The sequence below is a fragment of the Ammospiza nelsoni genome, chromosome 4, assembly GCF_027579445.1.
Source record: "Ammospiza nelsoni isolate bAmmNel1 chromosome 4, bAmmNel1.pri, whole genome shotgun sequence".
Lineage (NCBI taxonomy): Eukaryota > Metazoa > Chordata > Aves > Passeriformes > Passerellidae > Ammospiza > Ammospiza nelsoni.
In genome coordinates, this window is record NC_080636.1 from 47,411,198 (window position 1) to 47,422,991 (window position 11,794).

Here is an 11,794-nt window from a genome sequence, read left to right on the forward strand (position 1 = left end):
CACAGGGCTGCCCCCGCCGCGCCCCGCCCCCGACCGCCCCCGCGCCGCGCCGGGGGCCGCTCCCTGCGCCGGCACCGCCGGGCCGGGCATCCCGGGGGACCGGGCAGGGGCGGCAGCGGGTCCCCGCGCCGAGGGACCGCGGCCAGGAGCGCGGGGCTCCGTCCGGCTGAGCATCGCTGCCGGCAGCGCTGGAAACGGGATGCTGCGAACATCGGTCGGACATCTTTTCCTCTGGCCTTATAAAAAAAGTAACTGGTGAGTTGTTTTAGATCAGAAGAAGCTGTGTGGCCTCTGCACCACACTAAATTGTTTAAATCACAATATGATGACACATGTGTTTAAAATAAATCCGTGGTAACCGTTTTGTTCCATTGCATTCACCAGAGACCAGTTCTCCTCCCATCCAACAGGAGCAAAGTGATAGCAAAAGGCAACAGGTGAAAATTCTGGTACAGGCCTTCCCCCTCTGGTAAAACAAATGTGCAGAGTTTATAAAGTATAGTGACCCATCAAATGCACTTCGTGCCTGAGGCTGATAACAAAACAGGATGAAAAGGTTTGTTTCCCAAAACATGGTTGTGCCCCTTATCTCCTGTGTAACAGCAGGCTGGCTGCTCACGCCTGGAGCTTGGGAAGCTCTGTGGCTTCAAAGGCAGCACAAGCAGCCCTGGACAGTCCCAGGTGGGACTGCAAACACGGGGCTTTTCACAGAGCCAATATGCAGCAACCCACAGGAACAAACCAACGCCAAGGCAGACACAGCGTCCAGCTCACGCAGTTTGCAGTATTCACTTTGCTAACAAGTACGTCAAGGATATTTTGTTGCTGCTTAGATTCCCTTCCCAGCTCTGACCTCTGGCAAGCCATAAATTTTAGTTCTTTACCAGAATCAGAGACAATTACGCTGCTCCCCACGCCCTCCTGATGAAGGGAGCAGGCAGAGCACGGCCCAGCCCAGGCACAGGTTCACCCCGTGTCAGCTGCTCCCCTCGGTGCCACAGGCACAGCCCGGGGCAGGCATCTGCTGCCAGATGGGCATTGCAGCCCTGCTGCTCCGTGAGCATCCCCCTTCCCTAGGTCCCCCAGCCACCCCTCCACTTCAAACACTCTCTGCTCCTTCTCAAGGAAATCCCTCATTCTCACTGTACCTGAGAGCTCTGGACGGTCACAGCCAACAGTGAAGACCCTTCTTGTTTCATCTTGCTCCTCCCCTGCAACAGAAGCTCCATTCAGGGCATTTTGTGTCCTTGCACTATGGAGCCTTCTGAAGTCCTTGTGTCTTTCTTGGAAGGCAGATTAAGAGAAGATGAAGCTGAATTCAAGTAGATGAAGGGAAGGGGTGAAATGTCATTTAAAAAACTCTAACAAGTTCTTTAAAAACAATCTCACAAAAAAACTTCCCTAAGACTAAACACCCATGGTTCCACTCAGCCACTCCTGGAACTTTACATTCCCTGCACGCACGGCAGCCCTCGCAGCTCTCAGCTGGATGCCCTGTCACAGCTGCAGAGTAGACACCACGCTTTACAGGCCACGCTCCTGGTATTTCTCAGTCCTTGGAGCCCTGATCTCCATGAGTGGGCCAAACCCAGTGGTGGCAGGGTAGGTATGGCAACCAGCCTAAATTCCTTATCAAATGATCCTTTTGAAAATCAGTAAAATCCAGTGCACCAATAAAATTGTAAGGCTTGAGAACTTTTTAAAAACTTGTCACTGGGAATTGTGTACATGGAGCCTACAACCAAAAGATAACAGAGCTAAAATGAAAGTCCTATTCCCTAAGCAATCTACACTCACCTCAAGATCTGCCAACCTTCTATATTTTTAAATATATTTTCCTTTCTCTTCTTCAAATGGAAAACATGCCTGTTTTCTTTTCTCCACTCTACTTTCTTCTGCAGTCCAGCCTCTTAATATGGTCATTAATATTGCTCTTGAACATTGACTAAAGCGATTCTGGCAGTAGCATTTTCCTTTCTTGTGGCCTCTTCCACCTCCCTTCCTCAACTCAGATCTTCCACACAATCACACCCATATGGCTGCCTCCCCTCCACCCAGACCATCAATTATCCAACCCCTTCAAGTCTTCTCTTGGCCTGTGTAAGGCACTCCATGTCACAGTGCCTTAGAGCCCACCTTCCTGCTACTTCAAAAGAACCTCCTAGAGACCTCTTCTCTAACCTGTTCCATTTATCTGAACTGCTGCCATTCTCTGTTTGTCCTGCACTGTTCTGTAACCAGCTACAATTTTTAATGGAATTAGAGAACATCTCAAGCTGGAAGGGACCCTTAAGAATGATCTGAGTCCAATTTCCTGTTCCTCACAGGAATGCCTTACCTCTTACAAAGACAAAGCTGCTTTATTCAGTGCTGCTCTCTAACACAGAGGTCATACTAAACACAAGGCATCATCTGCTCATCCAATCATCTCATTTATTCAATATATAATTCTTCAACTTCTAGAGACTCTCAGCAAGAACATCAGGGAAAAAACTCCAGAGTAAACACAATTCAAACCTAAATTATATTGTTAGTGTGATTACAGGAAAACCCTGAGAAATCCAAGAGTAATTTTTGAGATAATTTAAAAATAGGAGTAAGAAACTCCATCAGGTCCATCCATGAGTTTTTGGTTTTTAATCCAAGGGGCAACAACTTTCCTGCCTTTCCAGCAGTTACTACTGCAAATCCTGCCATATGACGAGCCCAGGAAATGTCAATCCCCTCTCATAAAAACTGCTTTTCAAAGGGTTTCAGCCATATGTCCTTGATAGTTTATCAGGATGACATCTCCAGTTTGCTCACACTGGAATAATGAAAGTAGTGTTTGAAAAGCACTCACTATAGAATTAAAATCAATCAAACAAACAAACAGCGCCTCACTTTTGAAAAGCAAGTAGAACTCCAGGAAAGCAAAGACACCCAGGAATACTCAGGCTCATCCATCTTGCACCATGAGGACACTCAGCGGGTGGTTTGTGTCTCTGTGGCAGCAGGGAACACGTCCAGCTGCTGGAAATGGAACATCAACCCAGGCCTCCACTCCACCACAGAGCTTCTCCACTCCCTGGGGCTCTTGGCTTCCCAGTCCCTCTCTTTGGTGCCTATCCAAGAAGCAGTTAGCCAAAAAGAGATGGATGGGCCGTGTCCCTTCTGAAGCTGTTGCTGTGTTGTCTAGCACTCAGCTAACAGTGGAAAAAAATCATCCATCTCCTTTCTCCAGCACTGAATATTGACACCAAAGCTCTCCCACAAATTCTCACGCTCACTTGTTACAGGAAATGTAGAAACTTAAAGTACAGTAACTGCTTGAGTTTAAATTTGGGAGGAAGATTCCTGCCTTGTATGATGGAAGCAAACAGCCATAAATCTGGCTATAGCTGAATTTCCCTTCTAAATATTAGTTACTAGAGAAAGTAGCTTCAGTTTTTGCCCACCTGCTTTTGTAGGTGCAGTTTTGAGGCAAAGTTTCTCTGCTTGAAGTATATATGGATATTAAGTGCCTGGGAAAATCTACGTGCATGGTCACTCTCTTAAAAACACCTGTAACACAAGTTCAGCTTTTCATTTTCCTTTCTGAAGACTTTAAGACCCTTCATCAATATTTCTTGTAAACAAAAGCTTATTTCTTCCCTCTTTTTTTTTTTTTCTTTTTCTGGTGCAAATAGTAGAAAGACATTACATCAACAATAGAAAAAAAATCTCCTCCCTATTACTAACCTCTTACAGTCTCCAATCCAGTTCAAAGGAGTACTTTATTCCTGTAAAGCACCAGTGGACACTTGTTTATGTCTTTCTAAATAAAATTTTCTCCATATATGCTTAATCTGATAATGCCACAGATGGCCAAAACTTTGTTTTGGGTTGTCTTTACGAATGTTGGAAACACAGCAGCCCAGCATGGCTGAAGATAAGAGAACAAACAATCCAGTGAGGTCTAAATTGGAAGTAAATCAAATTTTCTCTAGTCCAGAATAATTGCACTTGGAAAAAGATCTGAACTGTCTAGAAGCACTGGCAACTGTTGCAGGTCTAAGAGATGGAGCAGTGACCTCAGCTCATGAGAAATGAGAAATAATGTCTCAAGTACAAATATTTATGGGGGTTAGAGTTCAGAATTAGCACCCCTCTCCTTCTCTCTAATGTACACACAAACACATATACACACCCTCTCTCTCTGTATCCACATCACATAGAGCAATCCATCTAAATTAGCAAAATTACTCCAGGCTAAGAAAAGAAACAATGTCAGTATAAAGATTGATGATATACATTTAAAAAAAATTTTCAAAAATACTCTGCAATCAAACATCATGAACTCAATCAATTTCAGTTAATATTGGATTTCAAAGAAATCCAAACTTGTTGAGAGATTCCTTAATGGGAAGAAGCATAAAATCACATCTCTTTCTCATAGCATTGCATTGTAACCATAAGATCATGGTTTAATTATTTATCTCTCCTGATCCCACGGCACTAGAAGGGTGGCAAAAAGTGTCCCAAAGTAACTTGGCCCCTGCTCAGGACTCAAGACACATTTTGTTGTATTGCTACAGGGTAAAGCAACTGCTTTTGTACTGGAAGTGCTTGAACACATGCTCAGAGATTAGAGGGAGATCTTTTTCCCCGTGTTGGGGGAAATCAGTGTTTGTGAGGCAGATACAGCCTGTGTGGTTGTTGTAATTTCAGAAACCCATTATCCCATTTGATCAGAGCACACACAGATTGTTAGGAAGCAGATCGTCACACAAGCACAGAATAGTTAAGGTTGGAAAACTCAAGCACAGCTGCTTGCAACAAGTCTGCCTGCAATAATTTTAGCTCTAAATATTTCCACATCAACTACAAACCCCTTGCAAGTCAAAAATGTCTCTTTCACTGTCTCTCCTAGCAAGTGATCATGAAATAGTGGAAGTTTTGTTATAGATTTGTCTTTATCCTCTTTTAAATGAGATTCTTATACAGGTCATAGAATTACTTCCACATAGAATAACTTCCACATGGGCTAATTCTGGAGAATGTTACATTATTCACAGGACTGTAGCTGGAAATAGAAATATAGGTGGAAGTGAGGAAAATACTCTTTCCATTCCCTGGTATGTTATAGCACAAAGCCAAAGTAACCTCATGGAGGAATACAGCAAAGACAGACTATTCCCAAGGAACAGCAGTTACCACATCATGCAGCTTTCATCATGTCACACTGAAGGGCAAGGAGAGATGAGATCAGCGGGACATTACAAAGAAAAAAAATCATTTTACTACATCATGAATTTAATTTCTACCACTTGCACAACCAAAATCTTGCTCTGCGTCATTTCTGTAGGATGTATTAGCTGGCAGGTAGAAAACAGCAAGAATAAAGAGACAACCCCAAACCTCTCTCTCTTGGTAACAGTCTGTGCTGATAGTATTCCAGAAGGAATGTCACAACTCTCCCATTTGTTTTCTCTTTGTTTCAGGACTGTTTCCATGGATCCCCAAACCTAGGCCCCACTGAAGGGTTCCCCAGAGCATAACACCCTGCAGCAGCAGGTCACAGACCAAGCATCACATGCAGAACACAAAGAGAGTTCCAGTGGCACAGTGAACTCATTAAGCCCTTGCAAAGACAGCTCCCTGTACAGGGTATCAGCGCAGCAGCATCTGAGAAAGGAGAGACGAGCCCTGGAATGCCTTTGGAAGTGCAAAGAAATTATGTGGTCCCTTGTGCTGCATTAGCTTTTATTTCTAGGGAGGGAGAACTCTCCCAAATGAGCCTGAGGCAGCGTTCAGAGCTGGGGTGGATGCAGTTATTGCTCCACCACACCCCTATGCATCCATCCATGCAGTGACCGGCTTGGGACAAACACGTTCTGCAATCCCCCCTTTCTAAGCTAGGGAACCATCCCTATATGTCTTTAAGTTCACCATGACTGCATCTCCCACGATATCTGAAGTTACAAGTGCTGTAAGTGCAACTGAAGCCAGCTGGCTCTTGTGAAATCTTGTTTGTTTCTTGGAGAGACCAGAGCTTAGCGCAGCTCTTCGTGGTGGTTAAAGGACTGTAATCCACTGTCCACATGCCAAAATGGAATCTGTTATCTGCCAGAAAATGACTTTCCCAACACTGCCCAGGCTATTATCTCAAAGCTGACCTGCAATCATTAACTTCCAAGCATCTGGGAGGTTAAATTGCTCAGTGTTTTGTGTCCTTTTATGCAAAAGCAATAGTCATTACATAAGAATCACAATTTATATCCTTTTCCTCCTCAGGAAAAAATAGAGGATGAATGCCTGTGTAAGCCGCGTTGTTGTACCCTCATTACTTTTATCAAGTGCAGTCTTGATTGTTTTTTTTCTGTAAAAGCTGCATTACCTGCTCCAAGTGCCCCCAGCAAATGCTAAATAGGAAGCTCACTCTGACATGAATGTGGCCGGCTACTGACCTCTGCCTTGTGTGACTGCTGAACTCATACTGCCACGAATTCCAGCCATCACATACTTCACATGGCATTTGGGAAGACTTTGCTAGGGAAAAAACAGCTGTACCTTAAAAAGAATGCTGAAGGTGAAAACTCCAAGCAACGGGGACTTAAGAATGAAAGGCAAGAGTTACAGGTGTCATTAGGAGTCTGAATGTTTGCTCTGAAACCTTTGTGGGCTGTTCATGTTGTTGATGTAACACTCACAGATTCCCTGCCCATCCCCTGTGAGGGCTGTCCGCTGACACCGGAGATAAAGCTGGGCCCACTGGCTTTGCCACAGGCCACAGTGATTCTGTGTCCCAAGCAGTGAAGGGTTGTCCCCTGTGGCAGGTTGTCTGCTGTGTAGGAGTCCATGTGTGCACGTTATCAGGGGATGACAGTGTCTCCTGACACCAGATGAAGGGAAAGGCTGTGTAATGCCAGACCCAGGAGTGAGAACCAGGAGGACACTGAAATAGGCACAGACTCATCTTCCTTTCTCTTAGCTGCCCCACCCTCCACCCCCAGCCTGTCTCGTCTCCTCTCCTTTGTCCCCACCCTGTTCTTTTCCCTTCCCCTGCTGTCAGGCACAGGTTCCTGGCCTGTTTCTAAATCTTTCCCCAGCTCCTCATGCCAAGCTCTGTCCTCTGGACTACTTTTTCTTTGTATCTCACTATGGCTCCTAGCCATGTGCTCCAGAGCTGTGTTTCCTTTCCCCAACGCTTCTTAATCCCTGCCTCCTTTCTTGAAATTCAAAGCCCATGTTCTCCTTCCTCAGCCAATCCTCATAACCCTATAGCTCAATTTTCCATGGGCTCCTTCATTTTCCTTTCCCCTAGGACTTCCCCATCTCACAGTAGTTCTCAGCTCCCCATTTCACTCCCTGGCAGGGTGGCAGTCTCCCTGAGTCCCATCAGACTGCCCATCACCTGCCTACCACAAAACTCAAGTTACAAACCTCTTCAGTCTTCTTCAAAGAAGGTACCATGGCATCCATTACCTCAGCAAGTGCATCCTAAACCCATACCTTGTCTAAGAGTGCTTCACTGCAGGGAAAAATAACAAAAATATACGTGCCAAACTTTATTGCCATAAGTATTGAGGGCTCATTCTGAGTAATCGCATGCCTTGAGTCACTGCACCACAGCCAACAACTACCTCAACAAAACAACAAAAAATTCAGCAAGCAAACAGTGATAGAAGCCTTCCCCTCTAACACCAGAAAGCCAAAGTCATTGCAATTAATGATATTAATGAATTAACTGAAATCCAGGTGGCCAGACAGCATGCACATATTATACACACAAGGATGGATAGAACTCTGAAGTGTACTCTGAAGTTTATTTTGTAAAATTCATCCTGGCCAAGACGAATGCTGGATTTTAGCTGTTATTTCCATTCACAATTGAACTGCAATTTTTCAGACAGATTAATCTCAGAGTTTTCATATTCAGATGACAGCTGTTTATGAATCAATTTATGGGCTTTGTCATCTAATGATTCATTTGTTTTAAAATGAGCGAGCTAATATCGATGATTCCTTTCACTGGAAATAGGAGTTACACATCCCATTTTACATCAGTTGCTCCTAGTCTGAAGTTGGGTTTTCCTTTGATTGCTTCCTTGCCCATTGTTGGGTTTGCCACTGTTGTGGCTGATGTGCACACAGAGACAAGGAGAGTCACTCTGAGCTATTGGCTGCTCTCCTGACATCAGTGTGTGGGTGCACAGCCAGGGTTAGTCACTCAGCCCAGCTGTGCAGGGAGCACCGTGCCTGCTGTCCCATCTGGGAGCGCACAGCACCGGGGGCTGGGATCCCAGGGCAGCTGCAGCCTGCCAGGTCTGCCAGAGCTCCTGCAGCAGCTCCCTGGGTGTCCACACACAGCCAGGAGGGTGCTGCCAAGGCAGGCCATGGAGCAGGCGCTGCTGGCCAAGCCCTGCTTGTATCAAGTAGCACTTGTACAGTTCAGAGCCAACATCCTTCCTTGTTTTTACTGATGTAAAAAAAATTGCTCTGGTATGATTTAAAGACAGGCAAGAAGAGAGTGATTTTAAGGTTAACATTCCTTTAAAGTTTTTACTTCCCAATGTCTTCCCTGGCCTCCCTGAAGCTACCATGATGCTGCAGCTGCTGTACCTGAAGCTGCTGTCCCTCAAAGCAGGAGAGGTGGGGACACCATGGCAAGGAAAAGGCTGGATGCACAGTTAGCAGGGATATCAATCCCCATGCAGAGTATGGAAGGAAGAACAGGATGTGCACAGGATGTATCCCCAGGCTACCTCACCTACTTAGCTGGAAGTTACGGTAACATTACTTTTTACTCACACCCTTCAAATAGCAGCTCTCACTGACTTCTTTGGCAACCACCTCCAGATGATATTTTTAGTGCACACAGATATCATATGAAGGTTTTGAAATCTTTTTACCTACAGCACTCGTGCATTCCCAAGGAAAGTGTACAAGAGCCTTTATGGCCCTGCATAAATGACTTCAACTCGTGCTGAACAATTCCTGTAATCTTCACTAACAGATCTCTTGTCACAACCCCACCACCACAGGCAAAGTAAAGTGACACCAGTGCCATGTCAACTACTTCATTGTTATCAAGGGTATTTGTAGAGGTGACTTCAAGGACAATTATTTGTTCCAAGTTCCTTCTTACAATGGTACCAAGTAGCCCATAAGGCATCATTAGTTCATTAGTTGCTGAAATATGGCTCTCTTCCTTATAAACTGTTTGCTGCTTTTTTGGACCTTTTTTTTTTTTACTATTTAGCTATTTATTTTCAGATTAAGAATATGACCTCATGCACAAATTTATTATTGAGCAGAGTTATTTTTATGGAACACTGGGTTTTTTCCTAGTGGCCAGTTTCATCACACAGACATGGATGAGAATAAATACCTTTCCCAGCTGTGGAATGGAGAACAGAACGAAGCAGCAGAGAACTGTGATCTTTAGAAAACCAAAGTTTCAGAAATTCAGAAGGGGAAGAGGCTAAGTACAACCTGAGTACAGCCCAAAGAATGTACTTAGGGAAGTAAAAAAAACCCCATTTCTTATGTTTGTTTGGGGTTTTTTTCTGTACACACTAGAGCCAATCCCTTTCCTGCTTTTCTCCATCTATATTGTGTGCTCTTCTCTGGTTTCTAGAAGATTCCATGTTCTATAAATGCAAATAGATGAGACAGTTATAAATATCAAAATAGCAAATAGCAAAATTCAGGAGCTCAGGGCAGGAGAGCAGGAAGAAGTGGCAAGTGCAATATAAGGAATGAGTTACTGCCAATGCATGTTTTCTCCAGAGCCTATAACAAATAAAAAGTTAGGTTAATCATCTAATAAACCTGTGATTTTATTAAGTAATTAGTTCAGAATCAACTATTCTGAACCAACCTGATTCCACATTTAGTGCAGCTTGGCCAGTGCCACTCGACTGCCAGGCACACACAAATAGTGTCTCAGGAGTCAGCTGCACCCATTTGGGAGCTCTGTTTGAAACTTTTTTCAAGCTTAGGGAATGACTACAATTAAATTCCTGTCACTGGAGTTGTTAGCTTGATGACAAACCTTTTCTGTCATTCTTCATTACTCTCTCACCTTCAATGCCCCGAGCATAAGCTTCTAGAGAAATGAATGCTTTAGGGTATCCCTATGTTGCCTTCCATTTCCAGCAGGTGATTCCCAGAAATCTCCCATGCTGTCCAAATGAAGCACCAATAAAGCATCTCAGCACTCTGGAGTCAGTTCAGGCCTCGATCCAAATCCCTTAAAAAGCCATTGCCTCTTTGAAGTGATGATGGCAGCCATTGTTTCTAAGACATTTGAGTTCCCAGCCAGCTCTCACTAGAGGTCCTGGCTCCATGCACCACATGTGTGAAACTGCCTGGGTCTAGGACGTGCAGTAAGGACAGCAGAGTAAAGGTGTGACAGAAATAATGATGAAGTGATTTGCGTAAAAAAAAAGTAAAAAGCATAATTTTTAACTTTACCCAACTTTTTTCTTTTTTAAACAACTGTACTTAGCAGATGGAAGTAATTTTTCTGAAAAGAGGAAGGAAAAGAGGCCCCTGAAAATTATGAGGGGGTAAACAAATGCTTTTTGGCTGCCACATGCCCAAGACACAACACCAAATCCGAGGGGAAAAGCTGCAGCTTGTGTGTTGCTATATCCTGTGTTAGGAGCCAACAGAGGTGAGTAGGTTTGGTTGTTAGGAGGAGGGAAGTGGGGTACCTTTGTTCTTCCACTCACATACAAAATAGACCAGCACTGAATAGCCTTTATTCTTATTTCAGTTTCTTTACAGGAGCTCTGTGTACCATCTTCAAAAAAATAAATTCGTTTATATGATGATGTTTGGATTACTCCCACAGAGGATAATTGAAAACACAATTACATTACCTCTCAGACACGAGTCTTTTTTCCAGGATGGTTACATGCAAGAAAGGCAAATTGTAAGCATTGTAAGCAAAGGGATGAAGGGACAGGAACAAACTGTATGCAATTATCACAGGAGACTGGATGGAACTGGCCAGAATCCAGATGTGGTACAAGTGAGTGTGAACAAAAGAGTTGCTTTGCTTACCTCCTGTCTGAATCCAGATTGATTTTAGCATATTAAAAGCAGTGGTACTGGGAGGAATTCAGCTGTAATTCCTGCTCTGTTGTATGGAGGTGAACTCTCATTCATGTCAACCTGCAAAAGATCAAGAACAGAATGTTTAAGAAATTGAAAGCAGAACATTACAAAGAAGAGACAGGGAGTAGAGGTCTGATCCCAACCACTTTTGAAAGAAAATACAAATATTACTTTGCTTACACAAATTTATCTTTGCTATGAAACTTGAGTGGAATCAGGATTAAGGTTCTAGGCCACAAGAGAAAAATCCCATGTATTAAAGTAACACTGCACTGTTCCAAAGGGTTATAAGAAAAATGTACTGGAGTGTGCTTCTGGTGTTAAAAGACAGGCCAACCAAAACTTGTAGGATAAAATCCTCACAAATCTGCAGGAATATGAAGCTGCATTCAGAATGAGCACAGCTCAGAGGAGGGTTACACATGGCAAACAAGTGATGTTCCTGGTGAAATGCACTTTCACTGGAATGTGTTTTATGATTTTCATATCAATTTATTCAAAGTATGAATGACCCCAACTTCTCTGACTATAAAGTGTAACCTCACAGCATTACTTTTTGTTACTTTTCAAGGGAAATTATTTGTCAGAAATGTTTGTAGACACAGCACATGCTGCTAGCCCTTTCTTAGGAAGCAGCTGCCAGTAGGGTGAAGGTACAGCCCTAACAGCTCATTTTTATCTCCCTTTGCTGCACGATTGCCCTTGT